The following is an 18,177-nucleotide window of genomic DNA, read 5'->3' on the forward strand; positions in this document are numbered from 1 at the left end:
TCCTAACAAAGTTTTGACACAGATTCCCAATTCGGGCATTCAGAACATGTAGCACGTTGCTGTAAGCAAGCACATTCTCATTCAAAGTTGCAAGTTACTATGTAGGAACAAGTTTCTATAGGTATTTCAAAGATGCCCAGAACTGAGCTAAACTTGGTATGTGTCCAACTCCTAGAAATAACTTCATGCCCCATCTCCCTTACTTCCAGCTAGTAAGGATCACATAATTCCTAACAAAGTTTTGACACAGATTCCCTATTCGGGCATTCAGACCATATAGCACGTTGCTGCAAGCAAGCACATTCTCATTCAAAGTTGCAAGTTACTATGTAGGAACAAGTTTGTATAGGTATTTCAAAGATGCCCAGAACTGAGCTAAACTTGGTATGTGTCCAACTCCTAGAAATAACTTCATGCCCCATCTCCCTTACTACCAGCTAGTAAGGATCACATAATTCCTAACAAAGTTTTGACACAGATTCCCAATTCGGGCATTCAGAACATTTAGCACGTTGCTGCAAGCAAGCACATTTTCATTCAAAGATGCAAGTTACTGTGTAGGAACAAGTTTGTATAGGTATTTCAAAGATGCCCAGAACTGAGCTAAACTTGGTATGTGTCCAACTCCTAGAAATAACTTCATGCCCCATCTCCCTTACTTCCAGCTAGTAAGGATCACATAATTCCTAACAAAGTTTTGACACAGATTCCCAATTCGGGCATTCAGAACATATAGCACGTTGCTGTAAGCAAGCACATTCTCATTCAAAGTTGCAAGTTACTGTGTAGGAACAAGTTTGTATAGGTATTTCAAAGATGCCCAGAACTGAGCTAAACTTGGTATTGTCCAACTCCTAGAAATAACTTCATGCCCCATCTCCCTTACTTCCAGCTAGTAAGGATCACATAATTCCTAACAAAGTTTTGACACAGATTCCCAATTCGGGCATTCAGAACATATAGCACGTTGCTGTAAGCAAGCACATTTTCATTCAAAGTTGCAAGTTACTAGGTAGGAACAAGTTTGTATAGGTATTTCAAAGATGCCCAGAACTGAGCTAAACTTGGTATGTGTCCAACTCCTAGAAATAACTTCATGCCCCATCTCCCTTACTTCCAGCTAGTAAGGATCACATAATTCCTAACAAAGTTTTGACACAGATTCCCAATTCGGGCATTCAGAACATATAGCACGGTGCTGTAAGCAAGCACATTCTCATTCAAAGTTGCAAGTTACTATGTAGGAACAAGTTTGTATAGGTATTTCAAAGATGCCCAGAATGAGCTAAACTTGGTATGTGTCCAACTCCTAGAAATAACTTCATGCCCCATCTCCCTTACTTCCAGCTAGTAAGGATCACATAATTCCTAACAAAGTTTTGACACAGATTCCCAATTCGGGCATTCAGAACATATAGCACGTTGCTGCAAGCAAGCACATTCTCATTCAAAGTTGCAAGTTACTATGTAGGAACAAGTTTGTATAGGTATTTCAAAGATGCCCAGAACTGAGCTAAACTTGGTATGTGTCCAACTCCTAGAAATAACTTCATGCCCCATCTCCCTTACTTCCAGCTAGTAAGGATCACATAATTCCTAACAAAGTTTTGACACAGATTCCCAATTCGGGCATTCAGAACATTTAGCACGTTGCTGCAAGCAAGCACATTTTCATTCAAAGATGCAAGTTACTGTGTAGGAACAAGTTTGTATAGGTATTTCAAAGATGCCCAGAACTGAGCTAAACTTGGTATGTGTCCAACTCCTAGAAATAACTTCATGCCCCATCTCCCTTACTTCCAGCTAGTAAGGATCACATAATTCCTAACAAAGTTTTGACACAGATTCCCAATTCGGGCATTCAGAACATATAGCACGTTGCTGTAAGCAAGCACATTCTCATTCAAAGTTGCAAGTTACTGTGTAGGAACAAGTTTGTATAGGTATTTCAAAGATGCCCAGAACTGAGCTAAACTTGGTATGTGTCCAACTCTTAGAAATAACTTCATGCCCCATCTCCCTTACTTCCAGCTAGTAAGGATCACATAATTCCTAACAAAGTTTTGACACAGATTCCCAATTCGGGCATTCAGAACATATAGCACGTTGCTGTAAGCAAGCAGATTCTCATTCAAAGATGCAAGTTACTACGTAGGAACAAGTTTGTATAGGTATTTCAAAGATGCCCAGAACTGAGCTAAACTTGGTATGTGTCCAACTCCTAGAAATAACTTCATGCCCCATCTCCCTTACTTCCAGCTAGTAAGGATCACATAATTCCTAACAAAGTTTTGACACAGATTCCCAATTCGGGCATTCAGAACATATAGCACGTTGCTGTAAGCAAGCAGATTCTCATTCAAAGATGCAAGTTACTACGTAGGAACAAGTTTGTATAGGTATTTCAAAGATGCCCAGAACTGAGCTAAACTTGGTATGTGTCCAACTCCTAGAAATAACTTCATGCCCCATCTCCCTTACTTCCAGCTAGTAAGGGTCACATAATTCCTAACAATGTTTTCACACAGATTCCCAATTCGGGCATTCAGAACATATAGCACGTTGGTGTAAGCAAGCACATTCTCATTCAAAGTTGCAAGTTACTATGTAGGAACAAGTTTCTATAGGTATTTCAAAGATGCCCAGAACTGAGCTAAACTTGGTATGTGTCCAACTCCTAGAAATAACTTCATGCCCCATCTCCCTTACTTCCAGCTAGTAAGGATCACATAATTCCTAACAAAGTTTTGACACAGATTCCCAATTCGGGCATTCAGAACATGTAGCACGTTGCTGTAAGCAAGCACATTTTCATTCAAAGTTGCAAGTTACTAGGTAGGAACAAGTTTGTATAGGTATTTCGAAGATGCCCAGAACTGAGCTAAACTTGGTATGTGTCCAACTCCTAGAAATAACTTCATGCCCCATCTCCCTTACTTCCAGCTAGTAAGGATCACATAATTCCTAACAAAGTTTTGACACAGATTCCCAATTCGGGCCTTCAGAACATATAGCACGTTGCTGTAAGCAAGCAGATTCTCATTCAAAGATGCAAGTTACTATGTAGGAACAAGTTTGTATAGGTATTTCAAAGATGTCCAGAACTGAGCTAAACTTGGTATGTGTCCAACTCCTAGAAATAACTTCATGCCCCATCTCCCTTACTTCCAGCTAGTAAGGATCACATAATTCCTAACAAAGTTTTGACACAGATTCCCAATTCGGGACTTCAGAACATATAGCACGTTGCTGTAAGCAAGCAGATTCTCATTCAAAGATGCAAGTTACTATGTAGGAACAAGTTTGTATAGGTATTTCAAAGATGCCCCGAACTGAGCTAAACTTGGTATGTGTCCAACTCCTAGAAATAACTTCATGCCCCATCTCCCTTACTTCCAGCTAGTAAGGATCACATAATTCCTAACAATGTTTTCACACAGATTCCCAATTCGGGCATTCAGAACATATAGCACGTTGGTGTAAGGAAGCACATTTTCATTCAAAGTTCCAAGTAACTATGTAGGAACAAGTTTGTATAGGTATTTCAAAGATGCCCAGAACTGAGCTAAACTTGGTATGTGTCCAACTCCTAGAAATAACTTCATGCCCCATCCCCCTTACTTCCAGCTAGTAAGGATCACATAATTCCTAACAAAGTTTTGACACAGTTTCCCAATTCGGGCATTCAGAACATATAGCACGTTGCTGTAAGCAAGCAGATTCTCATTCAAAGATGCTAGTTACTATGTAGGAACAAGTTTGTATAGGTATTTCAAAGATGCCCAGAACTGAGCTAAACTTGGTATGTGTCCAACTCCTAGAAATAACTTCATGCCCCATCTCCCATACTTCCAGCTAGTAAGGATCACATAATTCCTAACAATGTTTTCACACAGATTCCCAATTCGGGCATTCAGAACATATAGCACGTTGGTGTAAGCAAGCACATTTTCATTCAAAGTTGCAAGTTACTATGTAGGAACAAGTTTCTATAGGTATTTCAAAGATGCCCAGAACTGAGCTAAACTTGGTATGTGTCCAACTCCTAGAAATAACTTCATGCCCCATCTCCCTTACTTCCAGCTAGTAAGGATCACATAATTCCTAACAAAGTTTAGACACAGATTCCCAATTCGGGCATTCAGAACATGTAGCACGTTGCTGTAAGCAAGCACATTTTCATTCAAAGTTGCAAGTTACTAGGTAGGAACAAGTTTGTATAGGTATTTCGAAGATGCCCAGAACTGAGCTAAACTTGGTATGTGTCCAACTCCTAGAAATAACTTCATGCCCCATCTCCCTTACTTCCAGCTAGTAAGGATCACATAATTCCTAACAAAGTTTTGACACAGATTCCCAATTCGGGCATTCAGAACATATAGCACGTTGCTGTAAGCAAGCACATTCTCATTCAAAGTTGCAAGTTACTATGTAGGAACAAGTTTGTATAGGTATTTCAAAGATGCCCAGAACTGAGCTAAACTTGGTATGTGTCCAACTCCTAGAAATAACTTCATGCCCCATCTCCCTTACTTCCAGCTAGTAAGGATCACATAATTCCTAACAAAGTTTTGACACAGATTCCCTATTCGGGCATTCAGAACATGTAGCACGTTGCTGTAAGCAAGCACATTCTCATTCAAAGATGCAAGTTACTATGTAGGAACAAGTTTCTATAGGTATTTCAAAGATGCCCAGAACTGAGCTAAACTTGGTATGTGTCCAACTCCTAGAAATAACTTCATGCCCCATCTCCCTTACTTCCAGCTAGTAAGGATCACATAATTCCTAACAAAGTTTTGACACAGATTCCCAATTCGGGCATTCAGAACATGTAGCACGTTGCTGTAAGCAAGCACAATTTCATTCAAAGTTGCAAGTTACTAGGTAGGAACAAGTTTGTATAGGTATTTCGAAGATGCCCAGAACTGAGCTAAACTTGGTATGTGTCCAACTCCTAGAAATAACTTCATGCCCCATCTCCCTTACTTCCAGCTAGTAAGGATCACATAATTCCTAACAATGTTTTCACACAGATTCCCAATTCGGGCATTCAGAACATATAGCACGTTGGTGTAAGCAAGCACATTTTCATTCAAAGTTGCAAGTTACTATGTAGGAACAAGTTTCTATAGGTATTTCAAAGATGCCCAGAACTGAGCTAAACTTGGTATGTGTCCAACTCCTAGAAATAACTTCATGCCCCATCTCCCTTACTTCCAGCTAGTAAGGATCACATAATTCCTAACAAAGTTTAGACACAGATTCCCAATTCGGGCATTCAGAACATGTAGCACGTTGCTGTAAGCAAGCACATTTTCATTCAAAGTTGCAAGTTACTAGGTAGGAACAAGTTTGTATAGGTATTTCGAAGATGCCCAGAACTGAGCTAAACTTGGTATGTGTCCAACTCCTAGAAATAACTTCATGCCCCATCTCCCTTACTTCCAGCTAGTAAGGATCACATAATTCCTAACAAAGTTTTGACACAGATTCCCAATTCGGGCATTCAGAACATATAGCACGTTGCTGTAAGCAAGCACATTCTCATTCAAAGTTGCAAGTTACTAGGTAGGAACAAGTTTGTATAGGTATTTCAAAGATGCCCAGAACTGAGCTAAACTTGGTATGTGTCCAACTCCTAGAAATAACTTCATGCCCCATCTCCCTTACTTCCAGCTAGTAAGGATCACATAATTCCTAACAAAGTTTTGACACAGATTCCCAATTCGGGCCTTCAGAACATATAGCACGTTGGTGTAAGCAAGCAGATTCTCATTCAAAGTTGCAAGTTACTATGTAGGAACAAGTTTCTATAGGTATTTCAAAGATGCCCAGAACTGAGCTAAAGTTGGTATGTGTCCAACTCCTAGAAATAACTTCATGCCCCATCTCCCTTACTTCCAGCTAGTAAGGATCACATAATTCCTAACAAAGTTTTGACACAGATTCCCAATTCGGGCATTCAGAACATGTAGCACGTTGGTGTAAGCAAGCACATTTTCATTCAAAGTTGCAAGTTACTAGGTAGGAACAAGTTTGTATAGGTATTTCGAAGATGCCCAGAACTGAGCTAAACTTGGTATGTGTCCAACTCCTAGAAATAACTTCATGCCCCATCTCCCTTACTTCCAGCTAGTAAGGATCACATAATTCCTAACAAAGTTTTGACACAGATTGCCAATTCGGGCATTCAGAACATATAGCACGTTGCTGCAAGCAAGCACATTCTCATTCAAAGATGCAAGTTACTATGTAGGAACAAGTTTGTATAGGTATTTCAAAGATGCCCAGAACTGAGCTAAACTTGGTATGTGTCCAACTCCTAGAAATAACTTCATGCCCCATCTCCCTTACTTCCAGCTAGTAAGGATCACATAATTCCTAACAAAGTTTTGACACAGATTGCCAATTAGGGCATTCAGAACATATAGCACGTTGCTGCAAGCAAGCACATTCTCATTCAAAGATGCAAGTTACTATGTAGGAACAAGTTTGTATAGGTATTTCAAAGATGCCCAGAACTGAGCTAAACTTGGTATGTGTCCAACTCCTAGAAATAACTTCATGCCCCATCTCCCTTACTTCCAGCTAGTAAGGATCACATAATTCCTAACAAAGTTTTGACACAGATTGCCAATTCGGGCATTCAGAACATATAGCACGTTGCTGTAAGCAAGCACATTCTCATTCAAAGTTGCAAGTTGCTAGGTAGGAACAAGTTTGTATAGGTATTTCAAAGATGCCCAGAACTGAGCTAAACTTGGTATGTGTCCAACTCCTAGAAATAACTTCATGCCCCATCTCCCTTACTTCCAGCTAGTAAGGATCACATAATTCCTAACAAAGTTTTGACACAGATTCCCAATTCGGGCCTTCAGAACATATAGCACGTTGGTGTAAGCAAGCAGATTCTCATTCAAAGTTGCAAGTTACTATGTAGGAACAAGTTTCTATAGGTATTTCAAAGATGCCCAGAACTGAGCTAAAGTTGGTATGTGTCCAACTCCTAGAAATAACTTCATGCCCCATCTCCCTTACTTCCAGCTAGTAAGGATCACATAATTCCTAGCAAAGTTTTGACACAGATTCCCAATTCGGGCATTCAGAACATGTAGCACGTTGGTGTAAGCAAGCACTTTTTCATTCAAAGTTGCAAGTTACTAGGTAGGAACAAGTTTGTATAGGTATTTCGAAGATGCCCAGAACTGAGCTAAACTTGGTATGTGTCCAACTCCTAGAAATAACTTCATGCCCCATCTCCCTTACTTCCAGCTAGTAAGGATCACATAATTCCTAACAAAGTTTTGACACAGATTGCCAATTCGGGCATTCAGAACATATAGCACGTTGCTGCAAGCAAGCACATTCTCATTCAAAGATGCAAGTTACTATGTAGGAACAAGTTTGTATAGGTATTTCAAAGATGCCCAGAACTGAGCTAAACTTGGTATGTGTCCAACTCCTAGAAATAACTTCATGCCCCATCTCCCTTACTTCCAGCTAGTAAGGATCACATAATTCCTAACAAAGTTTTGACACAGATTGCCAATTAGGGCATTCAGAACATATAGCACGTTGCTGCAAGCAAGCACATTCTCATTCAAAGATGCAAGTTACTATGTAGGAACAAGTTTGTATAGGTATTTCAAAGATGCCCAGAACTGAGCTAAACTTGGTATGTGTCCAACTCCTAGAAATAACTTCATGCCCCATCTCCCTTACTTCCAGCTAGTAAGGATCACATAATTCCTAACAAAGTTTTGACACAGATTGCCAATTCGGGCATTCAGAACATATAGCACGTTGCTGCAAGCAAGCACATTCTCATTCAAAGATGCAAGTTACTATGTAGGAACAAGTTTGTATAGGTATTTCAAAGATGCCCAGAACTGAGCTAAACTTGGTATGTGTCCAACTCCTAGAAATAACTTCATGCCCCATCTCCCTTACTTCCAGCTAGTAAGGATCACATAATTCCTAACAAAGTTTTGACACAGATTGCCAATTAGGGCATTCAGAACATATAGCACGTTGCTGCAAGCAAGCACATTCTCATTCAAAGATGCAAGTTACTATGTAGGAACAAGTTTGTATAGGTATTTCAAAGATGCCCAGAACTGAGCTAAACTTGGTATGTGTCCAACTCCTAGAAATAACTTCATGCCCCATCTCCCTTACTTCCAGCTAGTAAGGATCACATAATTCCTAACAAAGTTTTGACACAGATTCCCAATTCGGGCATTCAGAACATATAGCACGTTGCTGTAAGCAAGCACATTCTCATTCAAAGTTGCAAGTTACTATGTAGGAACAAGTTTGTATAGGTATTTCAAAGATGCCCAGAACTGAGCTAAACTTGGTATGTGTCCAACTCCTAGAAATAACTTCATGCCCCATCTCCCTTACTTCCAGCTAGTAAGGATCACATAATTCCTAACAAAGTTTTGACACAGATTCCCAATTCGGGCCTTCAGAACATATAGCACATTGGTGTAAGCAAGCAGATTCTCATTCAAAGTTGCAAGTTACTATGTAGGAACAAGTTTCTATAGGTATTTCAAAGATGCCCAGAACTGAGCTAAAGTTGGTATGTGTCCAACTCCTAGAAATAACTTCATGCCCCATCTCCCTTACTTCCAGCTAGTAAGGATCACATAATTCCTAACAAAGTTTTGACACAGATTCCCAATTCGGGCATTCAGAACATGTAGCACGTTGGTGTAAGCAAGCACATTTTCATTCAAAGTTGCAAGTTACTAGGTAGGAACAAGTTTGTATAGGTATTTCGAAGATGCCCAGAACTGAGCTAAACTTGGTATGTGTCCAACTCCTAGAAATAACTTCATGCCCCATCTCCCTTACTTCCAGCTAGTAAGGATCACATAATTCCTAACAAAGTTTTGACACAGATTGCCAATTCGGGCATTCAGAACATATAGCACGTTGCTGCAAGCAAGCACATTCTCATTCAAAGATGCAAGTTACTATGTAGGAACAAGTTTGTATAGGTATTTCAAAGATGCCCAGAACTGAGCTAAACTTGGTATGTGTCCAACTCCTAGAAATAACTTCATGCCCCATCTCCCTTACTTCCAGCTAGTAAGGATCACATAATTCCTAACAAAGTTTTGACACAGATTGCCAATTAGGGCATTCAGAACATATAGCACGTTGCTGCAAGCAAGCACATTCTCATTCAAAGATGCAAGTTACTATGTAGGAACAAGTTTGTATAGGTATTTCAAAGATGCCCAGAACTGAGCTAAACTTAGTATGTGTCCAACTCCTAGAAATAACTTCATGCCCCATCTCCCTTACTTCCAGCTAGTAAGGATCACATAATTCCTAACAAAGATTTGACACAGATTCCTAATTCGGGCATTCAGAACATATAGCACGTTGCTGCAAGCAAGCACATTCTCATTCAAAGATGCAAGTTACTATGTAGGAACAAGTTTGTATAGGTATTTCAAAGATGCCCAGAACTGAGCTAAACTTGGTATGTGTCCAACTCCTAGAAATAACTTCATGCCCCATCTCCCTTACTTCCAGCTAGTAAGGATCACATAATTCCTAACAAAGTTTTGACACAGATTCCCAATTCGGGCATTCAGAACATATAGCACGTTGCTGTAAGCAAGCACATTCTCATTCAAAGTTGCAAGTTACTATGTAGGAACAAGTTTGTATAGGTATTTCAAAGATGCCCAGAACTGAGCTAAACTTGGTATGTGTCCAACTCCTAGAAATAACTTCATGCCCCATCTCCCTTACTTCCAGCTAGTAAGGATCACATAATTCCTAACACAGTTTTGACACAGATTCCCAATTCGGGCAGTCAGAACATATAGCACGTTGCTGTAAGCAAGCACATTCTCATTCAAAGATGCAAGTTACTATGTAGGAACAAGTTTGTATAGGTATTTCAAAGATGCCCAGAACTGAGCTAAACTTGGTATGTGTCCAACTCCTAGAAATAACTTCATGCCCCATCTCCCTTACTTCCAGCTAGTAAGGATCACATAATTCCTAACACAGTTTTGACACAGATTCCCAATTCGGGCATTCAGAACATATAGCACGTTGCTGTAAGCAAGCACATTCTCATTCAAAGATGCAAGTTACTATGTAGGAACAAGTTTGTATAGGTATTTCAAAGATGCCCAGAACTGAGCTAAACTTGGTATGTGTCCAACTCCTAGAAATAACTTCATGCCCCATCTCCCTTACTTCCAGCTAGTAAGGATCACATAATTCCTAACAAAGTTTTGACACAGATTCCCAATTCTGGCATTCAGAAAATGTAGCACGTTGCTGTAAGCAAGCACATTCTCATTCAAAGTTGCAAGATACTATGTAGGAACAAGTTTCTATAGGTATTTCAAAGATGCCCAGAACTGAGCTAAACTTGGTATGTGTCCAACTCCTAGAAATAACTTCATGCCCCATCTCCCTTACTTCCAGCTAGTAAGGATCACATAATTCCTAACAAAGTTTTGACACAGATTCCCAATTCGGGCATTCAGAACATGTAGCACGTTGCTGTAAGCAAGCACATTCTCATTCAAAGATGCAAGTTACTATGTAGGAACAAGTTTGTATAGGTATTTCAAAGATGCCCAGAACTGAGCTAAACTTGGTATGTGTCCAACTCCTAGAAATAACTTCATGCCCCATCTCCCTTACTTCCAGCTAGTAAGGATCACATAATTCCTAACAATGTTTTCACACAGATTCCCAATTCGGGCATTCAGAACATATAGCACGTTGGTGTAAGCAAGCACATTTTCATTCAAAGTTGCAAGTTACTATGTAGGAACAAGTTTCTATAGGTATTTCAAAGATGCCCAGAACTGAGCTAAACTTGGTATGTGTCCAACTCCTAGAAATAACTTCATGCCCCATCTCCCTTACTTCCAGCTAGTAAGGATCACATAATTCCTAACAAAGTTTTGACACAGATTGCCAATTCGGGCATTCAGAACATATAGCACGTTGCTGTAAGCAAGCACATTTTCATTCAAAGTTGCAAGTTGCTAGGTAGGAACAAGTTTGTATAGGTATTTCAAAGATGCCTAGAACTGAGCTAAACTTGGTATGTGTCCAACTCCTAGAAATAACTTCATGCCCCATCTCCCTTACTTCCAGCTAGTAAGGATCACATAATTCCTAACAAAGTTTTGACACAGATTCCCAATTCGGGCCTTCAGAACATATAGCACGTTGGTGTAAGCAAGCAGATTCTCATTCAAAGTTGCAAGTTACTATGTAGGAACAAGTTTCTATAGGTATTTCAAAGATGCCCAGAACTGAGCTAAAGTTGGTATGTGTCCAACTCCTAGAAATAACTTCATGCCCCATCTCCCTTACTTCCAGCTAGTAAGGATCACATAATTCCTAACAAAGTTTTGACACAGATTCCCAATTCGGGCATTCAGAACATGTAGCACGTTGGTGTAAGCAAGCACATTTTCATTCAAAGTTGCAAGTTACTAGGTAGGAACAAGTTTGTATAGGTATTTCGAAGATGCCCAGAACTGAGCTAAACTTGGTATGTGTCCAACTCCTAGAAATAACTTCATGCCCCATCTCCCTTACTTCCAGCTAGTAAGGATCACATAATTCCTAACAAAGTTTTGACACAGATTGCCAATTCGGGCATTCAGAACATATAGCACGTTGCTGCAAGCAAGCACATTCTCATTCAAAGATGCAAGTTACTATGTAGGAACAAGTTTGTATAGGTATTTCAAAGATGCCCAGAACTGAGCTAAACTTGGTATGTGTCCAACTCCTAGAAATAACTTCGTGCCACATCTCCCTTACTTCCAGCTAGTAAGGATCACATAATTCCTAACAAAGTTTTGACACAGATTGCCAATTCGGGCATTCAGAACATATAGCACGTTGCTGCAAGCAAGCACATTCTCATTCAAAGATGCAAGTTACTATGTAGGAACAAGTTTGTATAGGTATTTCAAAGATGCCCAGAACTGAGCTAAACTTGGTATGTGTCCAACTCCTAGAAATAACTTCATGCCCCATCTCCCTTACATCCAGCTAGTAAGGATCACATAATTCCTAACAAAGTTTTGACACATATTGCCAATTAGGGCATTCAGAACATATAGCACGTTGCTGTAAGCAAGCACATTCTCATTCAAAGATGCAAGTTACTATGTAGGAACAAGTTTGTATAGGTATTTCAAAGATGCCCAGAACTGAGCTAAACTTGGTATGTGTCCAACTCCTAGAAATAACTTCATGCCCCATCTCCCTTACTTCCAGCTAGTAAGGATCACATAATTCCTAACAAAGTTTTGACACAGATTCCCAATTCGGGCATTCAGAACATATAGCACGTTGCTGTAAGCAAGCACATTCTCATTCAAAGCTGCAAGTTACTATGTAGGAACAAGTTTGTATAGGTATTTCAAAGATGCCCAGAACTGAGCTAAACTTGGTATGTGTCCAACTCCTAGAAATAACTTCATGCCCCATCTCCCTTACTTCCAGCTAGTAAGGATCACATAATTCCTAACACAGTTTTGACACAGATTCCCAATTCGGGCATTCAGAACATATAGCACGTTGCTGTAAGCAAGCACATTCTCATTCAAAGATGCAAGTTACTATGTAGGAACAAGTTTGTATAGGTATTTCAAAGATGCCCAGAACTGAGCTAAACTTGGTATGTGTCCAACTCCTCGAAATAACTTCATGCCCCATTTCCCTTACTTCCAGCTAGTAAGGATCACATAATTCCTAACAAAGTTTTGACACAGATTCCCTATTCGGGCATTCAGAACATATAGCACGTTGCTGCAAGCAAGCACATTCTCATTCAAAGTTGCAAGTTACTATGTAGGAACAAGTTTGTATAGGTATTTCAAAGATGCCCAGAACTGAGCTAAACTTGGTATGTGTCCAACTCCTAGAAATAACTTCATGCCCCATCTCCCTTACTTCCAGCTAGTAAGGATCACATAATTCCTAACAAAGTTTTGACACAGATTCCCAATTCTGGCATTCAGAACATGTAGCACGTTGCTGTAAGCAAGCACATTCTCATTCAAAGTTGCAAGATACTATGTAGGAACAAGTTTGTATAGGTATTTCAAAGATGCCCAGAACTGAGCTAAACTTGGTATGTGTCCAACTCCTAGAAATAACTTCATGCCCCATCTCCCTTACTTCCAGCTAGTAAGGATCACATAATTCCTAACAAAGTTTTGACACAGATTCCCAATTCGGGCATTCAGAACATGTAGCACGTTGCTGTAAGCAAGCACATTCTCATTCAAAGATGCAAGTTACTATGTAGGAACAAGTTTGTATAGGTATTTCAAAGATGCCCAGAACTGAGCTAAACTTGGTATGTGTCCAACTCCTAGAAATAACTTCATGCCCCATCTCCCTTACTTCCAGCTAGTAAGGATCACATAATTCCTAACAATGTTTTCACACAGATTCCCAATTCGGGCATTCAGAACATATAGCACGTTGGTGTAAGCAAGCACATTTTCATTCAAAGTTGCAAGTTACTATGTAGGAACAAGTTTCTATATGTATTTCAAAGATGCCCAGAACTGAGCTAAACTTGGTATGTGTCCAACTCCTAGAAATAACTTCATGCCCCATCTCCCTTACTTCCAGCTAGTAAGGATCACATAATTCCTAACAAAGTTTTGACACAGATTGCCAATTCGGGCATTCAGAACATATAGCACGTTGCTGTAAGCAAGCACATTTTCATTCAAAGTTGCAAGTTGCTAGGTAGGAACAAGTTTGTATAGGTATTTCAAAGATGCCCAGAACTGAGCTAAACTTGGTATGTGTCCAACTCCTAGAAATAACTTCATGCCCCATCTCCCTTACTTCCAGCTAGTAAGGATCACATAATTCCTAACAAAGTTTTGACACAGATTCCCAATTCGGGCCTTCAGAACATATAGCACGTTGGTGTAAGCAAGCAGATTCTCATTCAAAGTTGCAAGTTACTATGTAGGAACAAGTTTCTATAGGTATTTCAAAGATGCCCAGAACTGAGCTAAAGTTGGTATGTGTCCAACTCCTAGAAATAACTTCATGACCCATCTCCCTTACTTCCAGCTAGTAAGGATCACATAATTCCTAACAAAGTTTTGACACAGATTCCCAATTCGGGCATTCAGAACTTGTAGCACGTTGGTGTAAGCAAGCACATTTTCATTCAAAGTTGCAAGTTACTAGGTAGGAACAAGTTTGTATAGGTATTTCGAAGATGCCCAGAACTGAGCTAAACTTGGTATGTGTCCAACTCCTAGAAATAACTTCATGCCCCATCTCCCTTACTTCCAGCTAGTAAGGATCACATAATTCCTAACAAAGTTTTGACACAGATTGCCAATTCGGGCATTCAGAACATATAGCACGTTGCTGCAAGCAAGCACATTCTCATTCAAAGATGCAAGTTACTATGTAGGAACAAGTTTGTATAGGTATTTCAAAGATGCCCAGAACTGAGCTAAACTTGGTATGTGTCCAACTCCTAGAAATAACTTCATGCCCCATCTCCCTTACTTCCAGCTAGTAAGGATCACATAATTCCTAACAATGTTTTCACACAGATTGCCAATTCGGGCATTCAGAACATATAGCACGTTGCTGCAAGCAAGCACATTCTCATTCAAAGATGCAAGTTACTATGTAGGAACAAGTTTGTATAGGTATTTCAAAGATGCCCAGAACTGAGCTAAACTTGGTATGTGTCCAACGCCTAGAAATAACTTCATGCCCCATCTCCCTTACTTCCAGCTAGTAAGGATCACATAATTCCTAACAAAGTTTTGACACAAATTGCCAATTAGGGCATTCAGAACATATAGCACGTTGCTGTAAGCAAGCACATTCTCATTCAAAGATGCAAGTTACTATGTAGGAACAAGTTTGTATAGGTATTTCAAAGATGCCCAGAACTGAGCTAAACTTGGTATGTGTCCAACTCCTAGAAATAACTTCATGCCCCATCTCCCTTACTTCCAGCTAGTAAGGATCACATAATTCCTAACAAAGTTTTGACACAGATTCCTAATTCGGGCATTCAGAACATATAGCACGTTGCTGCAAGCAAGCACATTCTCATTCAAAGATGCAAGTTACTATGTAGGAACAAGTTTGTATAGGTATTTCAAAGATGCCCAGAACTGAGCTAAACTTGGTATGTGTCCAACTCCTAGAAATAACTTCATGCCCCATCTCCCTTACTTCCAGCTAGTAAGGATCACATAATTCCTAACAAAGTTTTGACACAGATTCCCAATTCGGGCATTCAGAACATATAGCACGTTGCTGTAAGCAAGCACATTCTCATTCAAAGTTGCAAGTTACTATGTAGGAACAAGTTTGTATAGGTATTTCAAAGATGCCCAGAACTGAGCTAAACTTGGTATGTCTCCAACTCCTAGAAATAACTTCATGCCCCATCTCCCTTACTTCCAGCTAGTAAGGATCACATAATTCCTAACACAGTTTTGACACAGATTCCCAATTCGGGCATTCAGAACATATAGCACGTTGCTGTAAGCAAGCACATTCTCATTCAAAGATGCAAGTTACTATGTAGGAACAAGTTTGTATAGGTATTTCAAAGATGCCCAGAACTGAGCTAAACTTGGTATGTGTCCAACTCCTAGAAATAACTTCATGCCCCATCTCCCTTACTTCCAGCTAGTAAGGATCACATAATTCCTAACAAAGTTTTGACACAGATTCCCTATTCGGGCATTCAGAACATGTAGCACGTTGCTGCAAGCAAGCACATTCTCATTCAAAGTTGCAAGTTACTATGTAGGAACAAGTTTGTATAGGTATTTCAAAGATGCCCAGAACTGAGCTAAACTTGGTATGTGTCCAACTCCTAGAAATAACTTCATGCCCCATCTCCCTTACTTCCAGCTAGTAAGGATCACATAATTCCTAACAAAGTTTTGACACAGATTCCCAATTCTGGCATTCAGAACATGTAGCACGTTGCTGTAAGCAAGCACATTCTCATTCAAAGTTGCAAGATACTATGTAGGAACAAGTTTGTATAGGTATTTCAAAGATGCCCAGAACTGAGCTAAACTTGGTATGTGTCCAACTCCTAGAAATAACTTCATGCCCCATCTCCCTTACTTCCAGCTAGTAAGGATCACATAATTCCTAACACAGTTTTGACACAGATTCCCAATTCGGGCATTCAGAACATATAGCACGTTGCTGTAAGCAAGCACATTCTCATTCAAAGATGCAAGTTACTAGGTAGGAACAAGTTTGTATAGGTATTTCAAAGATGCCCAGAACTGAGCTAAACTTGGTATGTGTCCAACTCCTAGAAATAACTTCATGCCCCATCTCCCTTACTTCCAGCTAGTAAGGATCACATAATTCCTAACAAAGTTTTGACACAGATTCCCAATTCGGGCATTCAGAACATATAGCACGTTGCTGTAAGCAAGCACATTCTCATTCAAAGTTGCAAGTTACTATGTAGGAACAAGTTTGTATAGGTATTTCAAAGATGCCCAGAACTGAGCTAAACTTGGTATGTGTCCAACTCCTAGAAATAACTTCATGCCCCATCTCCCTTACTTCCAGCTAGTAAGGATCACATAATTCCTAACACAGTTTTGACACAGATACCCAATTCGGGCATTCAGAACATATAGCACGTTGCTGTAAGCAAGCACATTCTCATTCAAAGATGCAAGTTACTATGTAGGAACAAGTTTGTATAGGTATTTCAAAGATGCCCAGAACTGAGCTAAACTTGGTATGTGTCCAACTCCTAGAAATAAATTCATGCCCCATCTCCCTTACTTCCAGCTAGTAAGGATCACATAATTCCTAACAAAGTTTTGACACAGATTCCCTATTCGGGCATTCAGAACATATAGCACGTTGCTGCAAGCAAGCAGATTCTCATTCAAAGATGCAAGTTACTATGTAGGAACAAGTTTGTATAGGTATTTCAAAGATGCCCAGAACTGAGCTAAACTTGGTATGTGTCCAACTCCTAGAAATAACTTCATGCCCCATCTCCCTTACTTCCAGCTAGTAAGGATCACATAATTCCTAACAAAGTTTTGACACAGATTCCCAATTCTGGCATTCAGAACATGTAGCACGTTGCTGTAAGCAAGCACATTCTCATTCAAAGTTGCAAGATACTATGTAGGAACAAGTTTGTATAGGTATTTCAAAGATGCCCAGAACTGAGCTAAACTTGGTATGTGTCCAACTCCTAGAAATAACTTCATGCCCCATCTCCCTTACTTCCAGCTAGTAAGGATCACATAATTCCTAACAAAGTTTTGACACAGATTCCCAATTCGGGCATTCAGAACATGTAGCACGTTGCTGTAAGCAAGCACATTCTGATTCAAAGATGCAAGTTACTATGTAGGAACAAGTTTGTATAGGTATTTCAAAGATGCCCAGAACTGAGCTAAACTTGGTATGTGTCCAACTCCTAGAAATAACTTCATGCCCCATCTCCCTTACTTCCAGCTAGTAAGGATCACATAATTCCTAACAAAGTTTTGACACAGATTCCCAATTCGGGCATTCAGAACATATAGCACGTTGCTGTAAGCAAGCACATTCTCATTCAAAGTTGCAAGTTACTATGTAGGAACAAGTTTGTATAGGTATTTCAAAGATGCCCAGAACTGAGCTAAACTTGGTATGTGTCCAACTCCTAGAAATAACTTCATGCCCCATCTCCCTTACTTCCAGCTAGTAAGGATCACATAATTCCTAACACAGTTTTGACACAGATTCCCAATTCGGGCATTCAGAACATATAGCACGTTGCTGTAAGCAAGCACATTCTCATTCAAAGATGCAAGTTACTATGTAGGAACAAGTTTGTATAGGTATTTCAAAGATGCCCAGAACTGAGCTAAACTTGGTATGTGTCCAACTCCTAGAAATAACTTCATGCCCCATCTCCCTTACTTCCAGCTAGTAAGGATCACATAATTCCTAACAAAGTTTTGACACAGATTCCCTATTCGGGCATTTTTAACATATAGCACGTTGCTGCAAGCAAGCGCATTCTCATTCAAAGTTGCAAGTTACTATGTAGGAACAAGTTTGTATAGGTATTTCAAAGATGCCCAGAACTGAGCTAAACTTGGTATGTGTCCA

This window comes from Diceros bicornis, chromosome 37 (genome assembly GCF_020826845.1).
Source record: "Diceros bicornis minor isolate mBicDic1 chromosome 37, mDicBic1.mat.cur, whole genome shotgun sequence".
Lineage (NCBI taxonomy): Eukaryota > Metazoa > Chordata > Mammalia > Perissodactyla > Rhinocerotidae > Diceros > Diceros bicornis.